This window comes from Procambarus clarkii, chromosome 24 (assembly GCF_040958095.1).
Source record: "Procambarus clarkii isolate CNS0578487 chromosome 24, FALCON_Pclarkii_2.0, whole genome shotgun sequence".
NCBI lineage: Eukaryota > Metazoa > Arthropoda > Malacostraca > Decapoda > Cambaridae > Procambarus > Procambarus clarkii.
This window is the reverse complement of record NC_091173.1, coordinates 44295456-44314686: the sequence shown is the minus strand read 5'-3', so window position 1 is coordinate 44314686 and position 19231 is coordinate 44295456.

Sequence of the window (19231 nt, the reverse complement as noted above, 5' to 3'; positions counted from 1 at the left end):
CTTGACAATGAGTACCGTTACTTGAGAATGAGTAGCGTTGCTTGAGAATGAGTAGCGTTGCTTAACAATGAGTATCGTTGCTTAGCAAAGAGTAGCGTTGCTTAACAATGAGTAGCGTTGCTTTAGAATGAGTAGCGTTTCTTGAGAATGAGTAGCGTTGCTTGAGAATGAGGAGAGTTGCTTGAGAAGGAGTAGCGTTGCTTGAGAATGAGTAGCGTTGCTTGAGAATGAGTAGAGTTGCTTGAGAATGAGTCGCGTTGCTTGAGAATGAGTAGCGTTTCTTGAGAATGAGTAGCGTTGCTTGAGAGTGAGTAGCGTTCCTTAACGATGAGCAGCGTTGCTTAACAATGAGTAGCGTTGCTTGAGGATGAGTAGCGTTGCTTAAGAATGATTAGCGTTGCTTGAGAATGAGTAGCGTTTCTTGAGAATTAGTAGCGATGCTTGAGAATGAGTAAAGTTGCTTGAGATTGAGTAGCGTTGATTAACAATGAGTAGCATTGCTTGAGAATGAGTAGCGTTTCTCTAGAATGAGTACCGTTGCTTGAGAATGAGTAGCGTTGTTTGACAATGAGTAGCGTTGCTTGAGAATGAGTAGCGTTTCTTGAGAATGAGTACCGTTGCTTGAAAATGAGGAGCGTTGCTTGAGAATGAGTAGCGTTGCTTGAGAATGAGTAGCGTTTCTTGAGAATTAGTAGCGATGCTTGAGAATGAGTAGCGTTGCTTAACAATGAGTATCTTTGCTTAACAAAGAGTAGCGTTGCTTGAGAATGAGTAGCGTTGCTTGAGAATGAGTTGCGTTACCTGAGAATGAGTAGCGATGCTTGACAATGAGTAGCGTTGCATGAGAATGAGTAGCGTTGCTTGACAATGAGTAGCGTTGCTTGAGAATGAGTAGCATTGCTTGAGAATGAGTTGCGTTACCTTAGAATGAGTCGCGATGCTTGACAATGAGTAGCGTTTCTTGAGAATGAGTAACGTTGCCTGACAATGAGTAACGTTGTTTGAGAATGAGTAGCGTTGTTATACAATGAATAACTTTGCTTGAGAATGAGTTGCGTTACTTGAGAAAGAGTAGCGTTGCTTGAGAATGAGTAGCGTTGCTTAACAATGAGTATCGTTGCTTAACAAAGAGTAGCGTTGCTTAGCAATGAGTAGCGTTGCTTGAAAATGAGTAGCGTTTCTTGAGAATGAGTAGCGTTGCTTAACAATGAGCAGCGTTGCTTAACAATGAGTAGCATTACTTGAGAATGTGTAGCGTTGCTTGAGAATGAGTAGCGTTGCTTGAGAATGAGTAGCGTTGCTTGAGAATGAGTAGCGTTGCTTGAGAATGAGTAGCGATGCTTGACAATGAATAGCGTTTCATGACAATGAGTAGCGTTGCTTGACTATGAGTAGCGTTGCTTTACTATGAGTAGCGTTGCTTGAGTATGAGTAGCGTTTCGTGACTATGAGTGGCATTGCTTGAGAATGAGTAACGTTGCTTGAGAATGAGTAACGTTGCTTGACAATGAGTAATGTTGTTTGAGAATGAGTAGCGTTGTTATACAATGAATAGCTTTGCTTGAGAATGAGTTGCGTTACTTGAGAATGAGTAGCGTTGCTTGAGAATGAGTAGCGTTGCTTAACAATGAGTATCGTTGCTTAACAAAGAGTAGCGTTGCCTAACAATGAGTAGCGTTGCTTGAGAATGAGTAGGGTTGCTTGAGAATGAGTAGAGTTGCTTGACAATGAGTAACGTTGTTTAAGAATGAGTAGCGTTGTTATACAATGAATAGCGTTGCTTGACAATGAGTAGCGTTGCTTGAAAATGAGTAGCATTTCTTGAGAATGAGTAGCGTTGCTTATCAATGAGTATCGTTTCTTAACAATGAGTAGCATTGCTTGAGAATGAGTAGCGTTTCATGAGAATGAATAGCGTTGCTTGAGAATGAGTAGCGTTGCTTAACAATGAGTATCGTTGCTTAACAAAGAGTAGCGTTGCCTAACAATGAGTAGCGTTGCTTGAGAATGAGTAGAGTTGCTTGAGAATGAGTAGAGTTGCTTGACAATGAGTAACGTTGTTTAAGAATGAGTAGCCTTGTTATACAATGAATAGCGTTGCTTGACAATGAGTAGCGTTGCTTGAAAATGAGTAGCGTTTCTTGAGAATGAGTAGCGTTGCTTATCAATGAGTATCGTTTCTTAACAATGAGCAGCATTGCTTGAGAATGAGTAGCGTTTCATGAGAATGAGTAGCGTCGCTTGAGAATGACAAGTGTTGCTTGACAATGAATAGTGTTGCTTGAGAATGAATAGCGTTGCTTCACAATGAGTAGCGTTGCTTGAGAATGAGTAGCGTTCCTTGAGAATGAGTAGCGTTGCTTGAGAATGAGTAGCGTTACTTGAGAATGAATAAATTTGCTTGAGAATGAGTAGCGTTGCTCAACAATGAGTAGCGTTGCTTAACAATGAGTAGCATTGCTTGAAAATGAGTAGCGTTGCTTGAGAATGAGTAGCGTTGCTTAACAATGAGCAGCGTTGCTTAACAATGAGTAGCGTTGCTTGAGAATGAGTAGCGTTGCTTGAGAATGAGTTGCGTTACCTGAGAATGAGTAGCGATGCTTGACAATGAGTAGCGTTGCTTGAGAATGAGTAGCGTTGCTTGACAATGAGTAGCGTTGCTTGAGAATGAGTAGCATTGCTTGAGAATGAGTTGCGTTACCTTAGAATGAGTCGCGATGCTTGACAATGAGTAGCGTTGCTTGAGAATGAGTAGCGTTGCTTGACAATGAGTACCGTTACTTGAGAATGAGTAGCGTTGCTTGAGAATGAGTAGCGTTGCTTAACAATGAGTATCGTTGCTTAGCAAAGAGTAGCGTTGCTTAACAATGAGTAGCGTTGCTTTAGAATGAGTAGCGTTTCTTGAGAATGAGTCGCGTTGCTTGAGAATGAGGAGAGTTGCTTGAGAAGGAGTCGCGTTGCTTGAGAATGAGTAGCGTTGCTTGAGAATGAGTAGAGTTGCTTGAGAATGAGTCGCGTTGCTTGAGAATGAGTAGCGTTTCTTGAGAATGAGTAGCGTTGCTTGCGAGTGAGTAGCGTTCCTTAACGATGAGCAGCGTTGCTTAACAATGAGTAGCGTTGCTTGAGGATTAGTAGCGTTGCTTAAGAATGAGTAGCGTTGCTTGAGAATGAGTAGCGTTTCTTGAGAATTAGTAGCGATGCTTGAGAATGAGTAAAGTTGCTTGAGATTGAGTAGCGTTGATTAGCAATGAGTAGCATTGATTGAGAATGAGTAGCGTTTCTCTAGAATGAGTACCGTTGCTTGAGAATGAGTAGCGTTGTTTGACAATGAGTAGCGTTGCTTGAGAATGAGTAGCGTTTCTTGAGAATGAGTACCGTTGCTTGAAATGAGTAGCGTTGCTTGAGAATGAGTAGCGTTGCTTGAGAATGAGTAGCGTTTCTTGAGAATTAGTAGCGATGCTTGAGAATGAGTAACGTTGCTTGAGAATGAGTAACGTTGCTTGACAATGAGTAACGTTGTTTGAGAATGAGTAGCGTTGTTATACAATGAATAACTTTGCTTGAGAATGAGTTGCGTTACTTGAGAAAGAGTAGCGATGCTTGAGAATGAGTAGCGTTGCTTAACAATGAGTATCGTTGCTTAACAAAGAGTAGCGTTGCTTAGCAATGAGTAGCGTTGCTTGAAAATGAGTAGCGTTTCTTGAGAATGAGTAGCGTTGCTTAACAATGAGTAGCGTTGCTTAACAATGAGTAGCATTGCTTGAGAATGAGTATCGTTTCATGAGAATGAGTACCGTTGCTTGAGAATGAGTAGCGTTGTTTGACAATGAGTAGCGTTGCTTGAGAATGAGTAGCGTTGCTTAACAATGAGTATCGTTGCTTAACAAAGAGTAGCGTTGCCTAACAATGAGTAACGTTGCTTGAGAATGAGTAGGGTTGCTTGAGAATGAGTAGAGTTGCTTGACAATGAGTAACGTTGTTTAAGATTGAGTAGCGTTGTTATACAATGAATAGCGTTGCTTGACAACGAGTAGCCTTGCTTGAAAATGAGTAGCGTTTCTTGAGAATGAGTAGCGTTGCTTAACAATGAGTATCGTTGCTTAACAATGAGTAGCATTGCTTGAGAATGAGTAGCGTTTCATGAGAATGAGTAGCGTCGCTTGAGAATGACAAGTGTTGCTTGACAATGAATAGTGTTGCTTGAGAATGAATAGCGTTGCTTCACAATGAGTAGCGTTCCTTGAGAATGAGTAGCGTTGCTTGAGAATGAATAGCGTTACTTGATAATGAATAAATTTGCTTGAGAATGAGTACCGTTGCTCAACAATGAGTAGCGTTGCTTAACAATGAGTAGCATTGCTTGAAAATGAGTAGCATTGCTTGAAAATGAGTAGCGTTGCTTGAGAATGAGTAGCGTTGCTTAACAATGAGCAGCGTTGCTTAACAATGAGTAGCGTTGCTTAACAATGAGTAGCGTTGCTTGAGAAAGAGTTGCGTTGCTTGAGAATGAGTAGCGTTTCTTGAGAATTAGTAGCGTTGCTTGAGAATGAGTAGCGTTGATTAACAATGAGAAGCATTGCTTGAGAATGAGTAGCGTTTCATGAAAATGAGTGCCGTTGCTTGAGAATGAGTAGCGTTGTTTGACAATGAGTAGCGTTGCTTGAGAATGAGTAGCGTTGCTTAAGAATAAGAAGCGTTGCTTGAGAATGAGTAGCGTTGCTTGAGAATAAGTAGCGTTGCTTGAGAATGAGTAGCGTTTCTTGAGAATTAGTAGCGATGCTTGAGAATGAGTAGCGTTGCTTGAGAATGAGTAGAGTTGCTTGAGAATGAGTAGCGTTGCTTGAGAATGAGTAGCGTTGCTTGAGAATGAGTAGCGATGCTTGACAATGAGTAGCGTTGCTTGACAATGAGTAGCGTTGCTTGAGAATGAGTAGCGTTGCTTGAGAATGAGTGTTGTTACTTGAGAATAAGTAGCGTTGCTTGAGAATGAGTAGCGTTGCTTAACAATGGGTATCGTTGCTTAACAAAGAGTAGCGTTGCCTAACAATGAGTAGCGTTGCTTGAGAATGAGTAGGGTTGCTTGAGAATGAGTAGAGTTGCTTGACAATGAGTAACGTTGTTTAAGAATGAGTAGCGTTGTTATACAATGAATAGCGTTGCTTGACAATGAGTAGCGTTGTTTGACAATGAGTAGCGTTGCTTAACAATGAGCAGCGTTGCTTAACAATGAGTAGCGTTGCTTGGGAATGAGTAGCGTTGCTTGAGAATGAGTTGCGTTGCTTGAGAATGAGTAGTGTTGCTTGAGAATGAGTAGCGATGCTTGACAATGAGTAGCGTTGCTTGACAATGAGTACCGTTGCTTGAGAATGAGTAGCGTTGCTTGACAACTGAGTAGCGTTGTTTGACAATGAGTAGCGTTGCTTAACAATGAGCAGCGTTGCTTAACAATGAGTATCGTTGCTTGAGAATGAGAAGCGTTGCTTGAGAATGAATAGCGTTTCTTGAGAATGAGTAGCGTTGCTTGAGAATGAGTAGCGTTGCTTGAGAATGAGTTGCTTTTCTTGAGAATGAGTAGCGTTCCTTAAGAATGAGTAGCGTTGCTTAACAATGAGTATCGTTGCTTAACAAAGAGAAGCGCTGCTTAACAATGAGTAGCGTTGCTTGAGAATGATTTGCGTTGCTTGAGAAAGAGTAGTGTTGCTTGAGAATGAGTAGCGATGTTGACCAGACCACACACTAGAAATTGAAGGGACGACGACGTTTCGGTCCGTCCTGGACCATTCTCAAGTCGATTGTGATGAGGACAGGTAGGGACGGGCATTAAATAAGCAAGAGAGAGCTGAGGAGGAAAGTCAGGTGTAGGGGATAGTAGTAATGAGAACTGCAGCAGGCAAAGTAGCGATGCTTGACAATGAGTAGCGTTGCTTGACAACGAGTACCGTTGCCTGAGAATGAGTAGCGTTGCTTGAGAATGAGTTGCGTTACTTGAGAATGAGTAGCGTTGCTTGAGAATGAGTAGCGTTGCTTGAGAATGAGTAGCGTTGCTTGAGAATGAGTAGCGTTGCTTGAGAATGAGTAGCGTTGCTTGAGAATGAGTACAGTTGCATGAGAATGAATAGCGTTGCGTGAAAATGAGTAGCGTTCCTTGAGAATTAGTAGCGTTGCTTGAGAATGAGTAGAGTTGCTTGAGAATGAGTAGCGTTGATTAACCATGAGTAGCATTGCTTGAGAAAGAGTAGCGTTGCTTGAGAATGAGTAGAGTTGCTTGAGAATGAGTAGCGTTGATTAACAATGAGCAGCGTTGCTTAACAATGAGTAGCGTTGCTTGAGAATGAGTAGCGCTGCTTGAGAATGAGTAGCGTTGCTTGAGAATGAGTAGTGTTGCTTAACAATGAGCAGCGTTGCTTAACAATGAGTAGCGTTGCATGAGAATGAGTAGCGTTGCTTGAGAATGAGTAGCGTTTCTTGAGAATGAGTAGCGTTGCTTGAGAATTAGTAGCGTTGCTTGAGAATGAGTAGAGTTCCTTGAGAATGAGTAGCGTTGATTAACAATGAGTAGCATTGCTTGAGAATGAGTAGAGTTTCATGAGAATGATTAACGTTGCCTGAGAATGAGTAGTGTTGCTTGACAATGAATAGCGTTGCTTGAGAATGAATAGCTTGCTTCACAATGAGTAGCGTTGCTTCACAATGAGTAACGTTGCTTGAGAATGAGTAGCGTTCCTTGAGAATGAGTAGCGTTACTTGAGAATGAGTAGCGATACTTAAGAATGAGTAGCGTTGCTTGAGAATGAGCAGCGTTTCTTGAGAATGAGTAGCGTTGCTTGGGTATGAGTAGCGTTGCTTGAGAATATGTAGAGTTGCTTTACAATGAGTAACGTTGTTTGAGAATGAGTAGCGTTGTATACAATTAATAGCGTTGCTTGACAATGAGTAGCGTTGTTTGACAATGAGTAGCGTTGCTTAACAATGAGCAGCGTTGCTTAACAATGAGTAGCGTTGCTTGAGAATGAGAAGCGTTGCTTGAGAATGAATAGCGTTTCTTGAGAATGAGTAGCGTAGATTGAGAATGAGTAGCGTTGCTTGAGAATGAGTTGCTTTACTTGAGAATGAGTAGCGTTCCTTGAGAATGAGTAGCGTTGCTTAACAATGAGTATCGTTGCTTAACAAAGAGAAGCGCTGCTTAACAATGAGTAGCGTGGCTTGAGAATGAGTAGCGTTTCTTTAGAATGAGTTGCGTTGCTTGAGAATGAGTAGCGTTGCTTAACAATGAGTATCGTTGCTTAACAAAGAGAAGCGTTGCTTAACAATGAGTAGCGTTGCTTGAGAATGAGTAGCGTTGCTTGAGAATGAGTAGCGTTGCTTGAGAACGAGTAGAGTTAATTGAAAATGAGTAGCGTTGCTTGAGAATGAGTAGCGTTTGTTGAGAATGAGTAGCGTTGCTTGAGAAAAAGTAGAGTTGCTTGATAATGAGTAGTGTTGCTTGAGAATGAGTAGCTTTGCTTGAGAATGAATAGAGTTGCTGGAGAATGAGTAGCGTTACTTGAGAATGAGTAGCGTTTCTTGAAAATGAGTAGCGTTGCTTGAGAATGAGTAGCGTTCCTTAATAATGAGCAGCGTGGCTTAACAATGAGTAGCTTTGCTTGAGAATGAGTAGCGTTGCTTGAGAATGAGTAGCGTTGCTTGAGAATGAGTAGCATTTCTTGAGAATTAGAAGCGATGCTTGAGAATGAGTAGCGTTGCTTGAGAATGAGTAGAGTTGCTTGAGAATGAGTAGCGTTGATTAACAATGAGTAGCATTGCTTGAGAATGAAAGCGTTTCATGAGAATGAGTACCGTTGCTTGAGAATGAGTAGCGTTGTTTGACAATGAGTAGCGTTGCTTGAGAATGAGTACCGTTGATTGAGAATGAGTAGCGTTATTTGAGAATGAGTAGCGTTGCTTGAGAATGAGTAGCAATGCTTGACAATGAATAGCGTTGCTTGACAATGAGAAGCGTTGCTTGAGAATAACTAGCGTTGCTTGAGAATGAGTAGCGTTGCTTTACAATGAGTAGGGTTGCTTGACTATGAGTAGCGTTGCTTGACTATGAGTAGCGTTGCTTGACTATGCGTAGCGTTTCTTGACTATGAGTGGCATTGCTTGAGAATGATTAACGTTGCTTGAGAATGAGTAACGTTGCTTGACAATGAGTAACGTTGTTTGAGAATGAGTAGCGTTGTTATACAATGAATAGCTTTGCTTGAGAATGAGTAGCGTTGTTATACAATGAATAGCTTTGCATGAGAATGAGTAGCGTTGTTTGACAATGAGTAGCGTTGCTTAACAATGAGCAGCGTTGCTTAACAATGAGTAGCGTTGCTTGAGAATGAGTAGCGTTGCTGGAGAATTAGTTGCGTTGCTTGAGAATGAGTTGCGTTGCTTGAGAATGAGTAGCGATGCTTGACAATGAGTAGCGTTGCTTGACAATGAGAAGCGTTGTTATACAATTAATAGCGTTGCTTGACAATGAGTAGCGTTGTTTGACAATGAGTAGCGTTGCTTAACAATGAGCCGCGTTGCTTAACAATGAGTAGCGTTGCTTGAGAATGAGAAGCGTTGCTTGAGAATGAAGAGCGTTTCATGAGAATGAGTAGCGTTGCTTGAGAATGAGTAGCGTTGCTTGAGAATGAGTAGCGTTGCTTGAGAATGAGTTGCTTTACTTGAGAATGAGTAGCGTTGCTTGAGAATGAGTAGCCTTGCTTAACAATGAGTATCGTTGCTTAACAATGAGTAGCGTTGCTTGAGAATGAGTAGAGTTTCTTGAGAATGAGTAGCGTTGCTTAACAATGAGTAGCGTTGCTTAACAATGAGTAGCGTTGCTTGAGAATGAGTAGAGTTTCTTGAGAATGAGTAGCGTTGCTTGAGAATGAGTAGCGTTGCTTAACAATGAGTATCGTTGCTTAACAAAGAGAAGTGTTGCTTAACAATGAGTAGCGTTGCTTGAGAATAAGTAGCGTTGCTTTAGAATGAGTAGCGTTGCTTGAGAATGAGTAGAGTTGCTTGATAATGAGTAGCGTTGCTTGAGAATGAGTAGCTTTGCTTGAGAATGAATCGAGTTGCTTGAGAATGAGTAGCGTTACTTGAGAATGAGTAGCGTTTCTTGAGAATGAGTAGCGTTGGTTGAGAATGAGTAGCGTTCCTTAACAATGAGCAGCGTGGCTTAACAATGAGTAGCTTTGCTTGAGAATGAGTAGCGTTGCTTGAGAATGAGTAGCGTAGCTTGAGAATGAGTAGCGTTTCTTGAGAATTAGAAGCGATGCTTGAAAATGAATAGCGTTGCTTGAGAATGAGTAGAGTAGCTTGAGAATGAGTAGCGTTGATTAATAATGAGTAGCATTGCTTGAGAATGAAAAGCGATTCATGAGAATGAATACCATTGCTTGAGAATGAGTAGCGTTGTTTGACGATGAGTAGCGATGCTGGACAATGAATAGCGTTGCTTGAGAATGAGTACCGTTGATTGAGAATGAGTACCGTTGTTTGAGAATGAGTAGCGTTGCTTGAGAATGAGTAGCGATGCTTGACAATGAATAGCGTTGCTTGACAATGAGTAGCGTTGCTTGAGAATGAGTAGCGTTGCTTAACAATGAGTAGCGTTGCTAGACTATGAGTAGCGTTGCTTGACTATGAGTAGCGTTGCTTGCTATGAGTAGCGTTTCTTGACTATGAGTGGCATTGCTTGAGAATGAGTAACGTTGCTTGGGAATGAGTAACGTTGCTTGACAATGAGTAACGTTGTTTGAGAATGAGTAGCGTTGCTATACAATGAATAGCTTTGCTTGAGAATGAGTAGCGTTGTTATACAATGAATAGCTTTGCATGAGAATGAGTTGCGTTACTTGAGAATGAGTAGCGTTGCTTGAGAATGAGTAGCGTTGCTTAACAATGAGTATCGTTGCTTAACAAAGAGTATCGTTGCTTAACAATGAGTAGCATTGCTTGAGAATGAGTAGCGTTTCATGAGAATGAGTAGCGTTGCTTGAGAATGAGTAGTGTTGCTTGACAATGAATAGCGTTGCTTGAGAATGAATAGCGTTGCTTCACAATGAGTAGCGTTGCTTGAGAATGAGTAGAGTTCTTCGAGAATGAGTAGCGTTGCTCAACAATGAGTAGCGTTGCTTAACAATGAGTAGCATTTTTGAGAATGAGTAGCGTTTCATGAGAATGAGTAGCGTTGCTTGAGAATGAGTAGAGTTGCTTGAGAATGAGTAGCGTTTCTTGACTATGAGTGGCATTGCTTGAGAATGAGTAACGTTGCTTGGGAATGAGTAACGTTGCTTGACAATGAGTAACGTTGTTTGAGAATGAGTAGCGTTGCTATACAATGAATAGCTTTGCTTGAGAATGAGTACCGTTGTTATACAATGAATAGCTTTGCATGAGAATGAGTTGCGTTACTTGAGAATGAGTAGCGTTGCTTGAGAATGAGTAGCGTTGCTTAACAATGAGTATCGTTGCTTAACAAAGAGTATCGTTGCTTAACAATGAGTAGCATTGCTTGAGAATGAGTAGCGTTTCATGAGAATGAGTAGCGTTGCTTGAGAATGAGTAGTGTTGCTTGACAATGAATAGCGTTGCTTGAGAATGAATAGCGTTGCTTCACAATGAGTAGCGTTGCTTGAGAATGAGTAGAGTTCCTTGAGAATGAGTAGCGTTGCTCAACAATGAGTAGCGTTGCTTAACAATGAGTAGCATTGCTTGAAAATGAGTAGCGTTGCTTGAGAATGAGTAGCGTTGCTTGAGAATGAGTAGCGTTGCTTGAGAATGAGTAGCGATGCTTGAGAATGAGTAGCGTTCCTTGAGAATGAGTTTCGTTTCTTGAGAATGAGTAGCGTTGCTTGAGAATAAGTAGCGTTGCTTGAGAATGAGTAGAGTTGCTTGACAATGAGTAACGTTGTTTGAGAATGAGTAGCGTTGTTATACAATGAATAGCGTTGCTTGAAAATGAGTAGCGTTGTTTGAGAATTAGTAGCGTTGCTTAACAATGAGCAGCGTTGCGTAACAATGAGTAGCGTTGCTTGAGAATGAGAAGCTTTGCTTGAGAATGAATAGCATTTCATGAGAATGAGTAGCGTTGCTTGAGAATGAGTAGCGTTGCTTGAGAATGAGTAGCGATGCTTGACAATGAGTAGCGTTGCTTGAAAATGAGTACCGTTGCTTGAGAATGAGTAGCGTTGTTTGAGAATGAGTTGCGTTACTTGAGAATGAGTAGCGTTGCTTGAGAATGAGTAGCGTTGCTTAACAATGAATATCGGTGCTTAACAAAGAGAAGCGTTGCTTAACGATGAGTAGCGTTGCTTGAGAATGAGTAGCATTTCTTGAGAATGAGTAGCGTTGCTTGAGAATGATTAACGTTGCTTAACAATGAGTATCGTTGCTTAGCAAAAAGAAGCGTTGCTTAACAATGAGTAGCGTTTCTTGAGAATGAGTAGCATTGCTTGAGAATGAGTAGCGTTTCATGAGAATGAGTAGAGTTGCCTGAGAATGAGTAGTGTTGCTTGACAATGAATAGCGTTGCTTGAGAATGAATAGCATTGCTTCACAATGTGTAGCGTTGCTTGAGAATGAGTAGTGTTCCTTGAGAATGAGTAGCGTTGCTTGAGAATGAGTAGCGTTACTTGAGAATGAGTAGCGTTGCTTAACAATGAGTTGCATTGCTTGAAAATAAGTAGCGTTGCTTGAGAACGAGTAGCGTTGCTTGAGAATAAGTAGCGTTGTTTGAGAATGAGTAGCGATGCTTGAGAATGAGTAGCGTTGCTTGAGAATGAGTAGCGTTTCTTGAGAATGAGTAGCGTTGCTTGAGAATGAGTAGCGTTGCTTGAGAATGAGTAGAGTTGCTTGACAATAAGTAACGTTGTTTGAGAATGAGTAGCGTTGTTATACAATGAATAGCGTTGCTTGACAATGAGTAGCGTTGTTTGACAATGAGTAGCGTTGCTTAACAATGAGCAGCGTTGCTTAACAATGAGTAGCGTTGCTTGAGAATGAGAAGCGTTGCTTGAGAATGAATAGCGTTTCTTGAGAATGAGTAGCGTTCCTTGAGAATGAGTAGAGTTGCCTGAGAATGAGTAGTGTTGCTTGACAATGAATAGCGTTGCTTGAGAATGAATAGCATTGCTTCACAATGTGTAGCGTTGCTTGAGAATGAGTAGTGTTCCTTGAGAATGAGTAGCGTTGCTTGAGAATGAGTAGCGTTACTTGAGAATGAGTAGCGTTGCTTAACAATGAGTTGCATTGCTTGAAAATAAGTAGCGTTGCTTGAGAACGAGTAGCGTTGCTTGAGAATAAGTAGCGTTGTTTGAGAATGAGTAGCGATGCTTGAGAATGAGTAGCGTTGCTTGAGAATGAGTAGCGTTTCTTGAGAATGAGTAGCGTTGCTTGAGAATGAGTATCGTTGCTTGAGAATGAGTAGAGTTGCTTGACAATAAGTAACGTTGTTTGAGAATGAGTAGCGTTGTTATACAATGAATAGCGTTGCTTGACAATGAGTAGCGTTGTTTGACAATGAGTAGCGTTGCTTAACAATGAGCAGCGTTGCTTAACAATGAGTAGCGTTGCTTGAGAATGAGAAGCGTTGCTTGAGAATGAATAGCGTTTCTTGAGAATGAGTAGCGTTGCTTGAGAATGAGTAGCGTTGCTTGAGAATGAGTTGCTTTACTTGAGAATGAGTAGCGTTGCTTGAGAATGAGTAACGTTGCTTAACAATGAGTATCGTTGCTTAACAAAGAGAAGCGTTGCTTAACAATGAGTAGCGTTGCTTGAGAATGAGTAGCGTTTCTTGAGAATGAGTAGAGTTGCTTGAGAATGAGTAGCGTTGCTTGAGAATGAGTAGCGTTTCTTGAGAATGAGTAGCGTTGCTTCAGAATGAGTAGCGTTGCTTAACAATGTGCAACGTTGCTTAACAATGAGTAGCGTTGCTTGAGAATGAGTAGCGTTGCTTGAGAATGAGTAGCGTTGCTTGAGAATGAGTAGCGTTGCTTCAGAATGAGTAGCGTTGCTTAACAATGTGCAACGTTGCTTAACAATGAGTAGCGTTGATTAACAATGAGTAGCATTGCTTGAGAATGAGTAGCGTTTCATGAGAATGAGTGCCGTTGCTTGAGAATGAGTAGCGTTGTTTGACAATGAGTAGCGTTGCTTGAGAATGAGTAGCGTTGCTTAAGAATAAGAAGCGTTGCTTGAGAATGAGTAGGGTTGCTTGAGAATGAGTAGCGTTGCTTGAGAATGAGTAGCGATGCTTGACAATGAATAGCGTTGCTTGACAATGAGTAGCGTTGCTTGAGAATGAGTAGCGTTGCTTAACAATGAGTAGTGTTGCTTGACAATGAATAGCGTTGCTTGAGAATGAATAGCGTTGCTTCACAATGAGTAGCGTTGCTTGAGAATGAGTAGAGTTCCTTGAGAATGAGTAGCGTTGCTCAACAATGAGTAGCGTTGCTTAACAATGAGTAGCATTTTTGAGAATGAGTAGCGTTTCATGAGAATGAGAAGCGTTGCTTGAGAATGAGTAGAGTTGCTTGAGAATGAGTAGCGTTTCTTGACTATGAGTGGCATTGCTTGAGAATGAGTAACGTTGCTTGGGAATGAGTAACGTTGCTTGACAATGAGTAACGTTGTTTGAGAATGAGTAGCGTTGCTATACAATGAATAGCTTTGCTTGAGAATGAGTAGCGTTGTTATACAATGAATAGCTTTGCATGAGAATGAGTTGCGTTACTTGAGAATGAGTAGCGTTGCTTGAGAATGAGTAGCGTTGCTTAACAATGAGTATCGTTGCTTAACAAAGAGTATCGTTGCTTAACAATGAGTAGCATTGCTTGAGAATGAGTAGCGTTTCATGAGAATGAGTAGCGTTGCTTGAGAATGAGTAGTGTTGCTTGACAATGAATAGCGTTGCTTGAGAATGAATAGCGTTGCTTCACAATGAGTAGCGTTGCTTGAGAATGAGTAGCGTTCCTTGAGAATGAGTAGCGTTGCTCAACAATGAGTAGCGTTGCTTAACAATGAGTAGCATTGCTTGAAAATGAGTAGCGTTGCTTGAGAATGAGTAGCGTTGCTTGAGAATGAGTAGCGTTGCTTGAGAATGAGTAGCGATGCTTGAGAATGAGTAGCGTTCCTTGAGAATGAGTTTCGTTTCTTGAGAATGAGTAGCGTTGCTTGAGAATAAGTAGCGTTGCTTGAGAATGAGTAGAGTTGCTTGACAATGAGTAACGTTGTTTGAGAATGAGTAGCGTTGTTATACAATGAATAGCTTTGTTTGAGAATGAGTTGCGTTACTTGAGAATGAGTAGCGTTTCTTGAGAATGAGTAGCGTTGTTTAACAATGAGTATCATTGCTTAACAAAGAGTAGCGTTGCTTAACAATGAGTAGCGTTGCTTAACAATGAGTAGCATTGCTTGAGAATGAGTAGCGTTTCATGAAAATGAGTAGCGTTGCTTGAGAATGAGTAGTGTTGCTTGACAATGAGTAGCGTTACTTGAAAATGAATAGCGTTGCTTCTTAATGAGTAGCGTTGCTTGAGAATGAGTAGCGTTGATTGAGAATGAGTAGCATTGCTTGAGAATGAGTAGCGTTATTTGAGAAAAAATAACGTTGCTTGAGAATGAGTAGATTGCTCAACAATGAGTAGCGTTGCTTAACAATGAGTAGCATTGCTTGAGAATGAGTAGCGTTGCTTGAGAATGAGTAGTATTGCTTTTAAATGAGTAGCGTTGTTTGAGAATGAGTAGCGTTGCTTGAGAATGAGTAGCGTTGCTTGAGAATGAGTAGCGTTGCTTGAGAATGAGTAGCGATGCTTGACAAAGAGTATGGTTGCTTGACAGAGAGTAGCGTTGATTGAGAATAAGTAGCGTTGCTTGAGAATGAGTTGCGTTACTTGAGAATGAGTAGCGATGCTTGTGAATGAGTTGCGTTGCTTAACAATGAGTATCGTTGTTTAACAAAGAGTAGCGTTGCTTAACAATGAGATGCGTTGCTTGAGAATGAGAAGCGTTGCTTAACAATGAGTAGCATTTCTTGAGAATGAGTAGCGTTTCTTGAGAATGAGTTGCGTTGCTTGAGAATGAGTAGCGTTGTTTGACAATGAGTAGCGTTGCTTGAGAATGAGTAGCGTTGCTTGACTATGAGTAGCGTTGCTTAACAATGAGTAGCGTTGCTTGACAATGAGTAGCGTTGCTTGACAATGAGTAGCGTTGCTTGACTATAAGTAGCGTTGCTTTACAATGAGTAGCGTTGCTTGACAAGGAGTAGCGTTGCTTGACAATGAGTAGCGTCGCTTGACTATGAGTAGCGTTGCTTGAATATGAGTAGCGTTGCTTGACAATGAATAGCGTTGCTTGACAATGAGTAGCGTTGCTTGACTATGAGTAGCGTTGCTTGGATATGAGTAGCGTTGCTTTACAATGAGTAGCGTTGCTTGGCAATGAGTAGCGTTGCTTGACAATGAGTAGCGTTGCTTGACTATGAGTAGCGTTGCTTTACAATGAGAAGCGTTGCTTGACAATGAGTAGCGTTGCTTGACAATGAGTAGCGTTGCTTGACTATGAGTAGCGTTGCTTGAATATGAGTAGCGTTGCTTGACAATGAGTAGCTTTGGTTGAAAATGAGTTGCGTTGCATGACAATGTGTAGCGTTGCTTGAAAATGAGTAGCGTTGCTTGACTATGAGTAGCGTTGCTTGACTATGAGTGGCATTGCTTTAGAATGAGTAACGTTGCTTGAGAATGAGTAACGTTGCTTAACAATGACCAGCTTTGTTTACTAATGAGTAGCGTTGCTTGAGAATGAAAAGCGTTGCTTGAGAATGAGTAGCGTTTCTTGAGAATTATTACAGTTGCTTGAGAATGAGTAGCGATGCTTGACAATGAGTAGCGTTGCTTGAGAATGAGAAGCGTTGCTTGAGAATGAGAAGGGTTGCTTGAGAATGAGTAGCGTTGCTTGAGAATGAGTAGCGTTTCTTGAGAATTAGTAGCGTTGCTTGAAAATGAGTAGCGATGCTTGACAATGAGTAGCTTTGCTTGAGAATGAGAAGCGTTGCTTGAGAATGAGTAGCGTTGCTTGAGAATGAGTAGCGTTACTTGAGAATGAGTAGCGATGCTTGAGAATGAGTAGCGTTGCTTGACAATGAGTAGCGTTGCTTGACAATGAGTAGCGTTGCTTGAGAATGAATAGCGTTTCTTGAGAATTAGTAGCGTTGCTTGAGAATGAGTAGTGTTGCTTAACAATGAGTAGCATTGCTTGAGAATCAGTAGCGTTTCATGAGAATGAGTACCGTTGCTTAAGAATGAGTAGCGTTGTTTGACAATGAGTAGCGTTGCTTGAGAATGAGTAACGTTGCCTAAGAATAAGAAGCGTTGCTTGAGAATGAGTAGCGTTCCTTGATAATGAGTAGCGTTGCTTGAGAAAGCGTAGAGTTGCTTGAGAATGAGTAGCATTGCTTGAGAATGAGTAGCGATGCTTGAGAATGAGTAGCGTTGCTTGACAATGAGTAGCGTTGCTTGATAATGAGTAGCGTTGATTGAGAATGAGTTGCGTTACTTGAGAATGAATAGCGTTGCTTCTTAATGAGTAGCGTTGCTTGAGAATGAGTAGCGTTGATTGAGAATGAGTAGCATTGCTTGAGAATGAGTAGCGTTATTTGAGAAAAAATAACGTTGCTTGAGAATGAGTAGATTGCTCAACAATGAGTAGCGTTGCTTAACAATGAGTAGCATTGCTTGAGAATGAGTAGCGTTGCTTGAGAATGAGCAGTATTGCTTTTAAATGAGTAGCGTTGTTTGAGAATGAGTAGCGTTGCTTGAGAATGAGTAGCGTTGCTTGAGAATGAGTAGCGTTGCTTGAGAATGAGTAGCGATGCTTGACAAAGAGTATGGGTGCTTGACAGAGAGTAGCGTTGATTGAGAATAAGTAGCGTTGCTTGAGAATGAGTTGCGTTACTTGAGAATGAGTAGCGATGCTTGTGAATGAGTTGCGTTGCTTAACAATGAGTATCGTTGTTTAACAAAGAGTAGCGTTGTTTAACAATGAGATGCGTTGCTTGAGAATGAGAAGCGTTGCTTAACAATGAGTAGCATTTCTTGAGAATGAGTAGCGTTTCTTGAGAATGAGTTGCGTTGCTTGAGAATGAGTAGCGTTGTTTGACAATGAGTAGCGTTGCTTGAGAATGAGTAGCGTTGCTTGACTATGAGTAGCGTTGCTTAACAATGAGTAGCGTTGCTTGACAATGAGTAGCGTTGCTTGACAATGAGTAGCGTTGCTTGACTATAAGTAGCGTTGCTTTACAAGGAGTAGCGTTGCTTGACAATGAGTAGCGTCGCTTGACTATGAGTAGCATTGCTTGAATATGAGTAGCGTTGCTTGACAATGAATAGCGTTGCTTGACAATGAGTAGCGTTGCTTGACTATGAGTAGCGTTGCTTGAATATGAGTAGCGTTGCTTTACAATGAGTAGCGTTGCTTGGCAATGAGTAGCGTTGCTTGACAATGAGTAGCGTTGCTTGACTATGAGTAGCGTTGCTTTACAATGAGAAGCGTTGCTTGACAATGAGTAGCGTTGCTTGACAATGAGTAGCGTTGCTTGACTATGAGTAGCGTTGCTTGAATATGAGTAGCGTTGCTTGACAATGAGTAGCGTTGCTTGACAATGAGTAGCGTTGCTTGACTATGAGTAACGTTGATTGAATATGAATAGCGTTGCTTTACAATGAGTAGCTTTGCTTGATTATGAGTAGCGTTGCTTGACAATGAGTAGCGTTCCTTGACTATGAGTAGCGTTGCTTGAATATGAGTAGCGTTTCCTGACAATGAGTAGCGTTGCTTGACAATGAGTAGCTTTGGTTGAAAATGAGTTGCGTTGCATGACAATGTGTAGCGTTGCTTGAAAATGAGTAGCGTTGCTTGACTATGAGTGGCATTGCTTTAGAATGAGTAGCGTTGCTTGAGAATGAGTAACGTTGCTTAACAATGACCAGCTTTGTTTACTAATGAGTAGCGTTGCTTGAGAATGAAAAGCGTTGCTTGAGAATGAGTAGCGTTTCTTGAGAATTATTACAGTTGCTTGAGAATGAGTAGCGATGCTTGACAATGAGTAGCGTTGCTTGAGAATGAGAAGCGTTGCTTGAGAATGAGAAGGGTTGCTTGAGAATGAGTAGCGTTGCTTGAGAATGAGTAGCGTTTCTTGAGAACTAGTAGCGTTGCTTGAAAATGAGTAGCGATGCTTGACAATGAGTAGCTTTGCTTGAGAATGAGAAGCGTTGCTTGAGAATGAGTAGCGTTGCTTGAGAATGAGTAGCGTTACTTGAGAATGAGTAGCGATGCTTGAGAATGAGTAGCGTTGCTTGACAATGAGTAGCGTTGCTTGAGAATGAGTAGCGTTGCTTGAGAATGAATAGCGTTTCTTGAGAATTAGTAGCGTTGCTTGAGAATGAGTAGTGTTGCTTAACAATGAGTAGCATTGCTTGAGAATCAGTAGCGTTTCATGAGAATGAGTACCGTTGCTTAAGAATGAGTAGCGTTGTTTGACAATGAGTAGCATTGCTTGAGAATGAGTAACGTTGCCTAAGAATAAGAAGCGTTGCTTGAGAATGAGTAGCGTTCCTTGATAATGAGTAGCGTTGCTTGAGAAAGCGTAGAGTTGCTTGAGAATGAGTAGCATTGCTTGAGAATGAGTAGCGATGCTTGAGAATGAGTAGCGTTGCTTGACAATGAGTAGCGTTGCTTGATAATGAGTAGCGTTGATTGAGAATGAGTTGCGTTACTTGAGAATGAATAGCGTTGCTTCTTAATGAGTAGCGTTGCTTGAGAATGAGTAGCGTTGATTGAGAATGAGTAGCATTGCTTGAGAATGAGTAGCGTTATTTGAGAAAAAATAACGTTGCTTGAGAATGAGTAGATTGCTCAACAATGAGTAGCGTTGCTTAACAATGAGTAGCATTGCTTGAGAATGAGTAGCGTTGCTTGAGAATGAGTAGTATTGCTTTTAAATGAGTAGCGTTGTTTGAGAATGAGTAGCGTTGCTTGAGAATGAGTAGCGTTGCTTGAGAATGAGTAGCGTTGCTTGAGAATGAGTAGCGATGCTTGACAAAGAGTATGGGTGCTTGACAGAGAGTAGCGTTGATTGAGAATAAGTAGCGTTGCTTGAGAATGAGTTGCGTTACTTGAGAATGAGTAGCGATGCTTGTGAATGAGTTGC